Genomic DNA, 2,564 nt, shown 5'->3' with positions numbered 1-2,564 from the left:
TGGGAGCTGACTGTGGCTCAGATCATGAATTCCTTATTGCCAAATTCAGACTTAAATTGAAGAAAGTAGGGAAAACCACTAGGCCATTCAGGTATGACCTAAATCAAATCCCATACAGTTATACAGTGGAAGTGACAAATAGATTCAAGGGATTAGATCTGATAGACAGAGTGCCTAAGGAACTATGGATAGAGGTTCATGACATTGTACAGGAGGCAGGGATCAAGACCATCTCCAAGAAAAAGAAAGGCAAAATGGTAAAACAGTTTTCTAAATAGACCTTACAAATAGCTGAGAAAAGAAGAGAAGCTAAAGGCAAAGAAGAAAAGGAAAGATATACCCATTTGAATGCAGAGTGCCAAAGAATAGCAAGGAGAGATAAGAAAGCCTTCCTCGTGATCAATGCAAAGAAATAGAGGAAAACAATAGAATGGGAAAGACTAGAGATCTCTTTAAGAAAATCAGAGATACCACGGGAAAATTTAATGCAAAGTTAAGCAAAACAAAGAACAGAAATGGTATGGACCTAACAGAAGCAGAAGATATTAAGAAGAGGTGGCAAGAATACACAGATGCTAAGTCACTTCAGTCGTGTCCGACTCTGTGCAGCCCCATAGATGGCAGCCCACCAGGCTCCCCCATCCCTGGGATTCTCCAGGCAAGAACACTGGAGTGCGTTGCCATTTCCTTCTCCAATGCACGAAAGTGAAAAGTCAAAGTGAAGTTGCTCAGTCATAACCGACTCTTAGCGACCCATGGACTGCAGCCTACCAGGCTCCTCTGTCCATGGGATTTTCCAGGCAAGAGTACTGGAGTGGGTTGCCATTGCCTTCTCCGAAGAATACACAGAAGAACTATACAAATTAGATCTTCATGACCCAGAAAACACGATCATGTGATCACTTGATCGTGTGGTCATGTGATCACTTAGAGCAAGACATCCTGAAATGAGAAGTCAAGTGGGCCTTAGCAAGGATCACTATGAACAAAGCTAGTGGAGGTGATAGAATTCCAGTTGAGCTATTTCAAATCATAAAAGATGCTGCTGTGAAAGTGCTGCACTCAATATGCCAGGAAATCTGGAAAACTCAGCAGTGGCCACAGTACTGGAAAAGGTCAGTTTTCATTCCAATACCAAAGAAAGGCAATGCCAAAGAGTGTTCAAACTACAGCACAATTGCACTCATCTCACACACTAGCAAAGTAATGCTCAAAATTCTCCAAGCCAGGCTTCAACAATACGTGAACCGTGAACTTCCAGATGTTCAAGCTGGATTTAGAAAAGGCAGTGGAACCAGAGATCAAATTGCCAACATCTGCTGGATCATCAAGAAAGCAAGAGAGTTCCAGAAAAACATCTATTTCTGCTTTATTGACTATGCCAAAGCCTTTGACTGTGTGGATCACAAGAAACTGTGGAAAATTCTTAAAAGAGATGGGAATACCAAACCATCTGACCTGCCTCCTGAGAAATCTGTATGCAGGTCAAGAAGCAACAGTTAGAACTGGACATGGAACAACAGACTGGTTCCAAATCAGGAAAGGAGTATGTCAAGGCTGTAAATTGTCTCCCTGCTTATTTAACTTATATGCAGAGTAATGCGAAATGCTGGGCTGGAAGAAGCACAAGCTGGAATCAAGTTTGCTGGGAGAAATATCAATAACCTCAGATACACCGGTGACATCACCCTTATGGCAGAAAGTGAAGAAGAACTAAGGAACTTCTTGATGAAAGTGAAATTGGAGAGTGAAAACGTTGGCTTAAAGCTCAACATTCAGAAAACAAAGATCATGGCATCCAGTCCCATCACTTCATGGCAAATAGATGAGGAAACAATGGAAACAGTGACAGACTTAATTTTTTTTTGGAGGGGGGGCTCCAAAATCACTGCAGATGGTGACTGGAGCCATGAAATTAAAAGATGCTTGCTCCTTGGAAGAAAAGTTATGACCAACCTAGACAGCATATTAAAAAGCAGAGACATTACTTTGTCAACAAAGGTCTATCTAGTCAAGGCTATGGTTTTTCCAATAGTCATGTATGGATGTGAGTGTTGAACTATAAAGAAAACTGAGGGCCAAAGGATTGATGCTTTTGAACTGTGGTGTTAGAGAAGACTCTTGAGAGTCTCCTGGACTACAAGGAGATCCAACCAGTCAATCCTAAGGGAAATCAGTCCTGAGTATTCATTGGAAAGACTGATGCTGAAGCTAAAACTGCAATACTTTGGCCACTTGATGCAAACAACTGACTCATTGAAAAGACCCTGATGCTGGAAAAGATTGAGGGTGGGAGGAGAAGGGGACAACAGAGGATGAGATGATTGGATGGCATCACCGACTCATTGGAGATAGTTTGAGTAGGCTCTGGGAGTTGGTGATGGACAGGGAGGCTTGGTGTGCTGCCTTCCATGAGGTCACAGAGAGTCAGACATGACTGAGTGACTGAACTGAACTGAACAAAAGCTAAATAACCAGCTCAGTTCTTGGGCATGGGGGAAACTTGAGAAGCCCTCCGCCCTGTAGGTTTAGGCCCCTAAATTTTGGAATAAACATGAAAAGGA

This window comes from Bos indicus, chromosome 15 (genome assembly GCF_029378745.1).
Source record: "Bos indicus isolate NIAB-ARS_2022 breed Sahiwal x Tharparkar chromosome 15, NIAB-ARS_B.indTharparkar_mat_pri_1.0, whole genome shotgun sequence".
Taxonomy (NCBI): domain Eukaryota; kingdom Metazoa; phylum Chordata; class Mammalia; order Artiodactyla; family Bovidae; genus Bos; species Bos indicus.
This window is presented reverse-complemented; position numbering follows the sequence as displayed.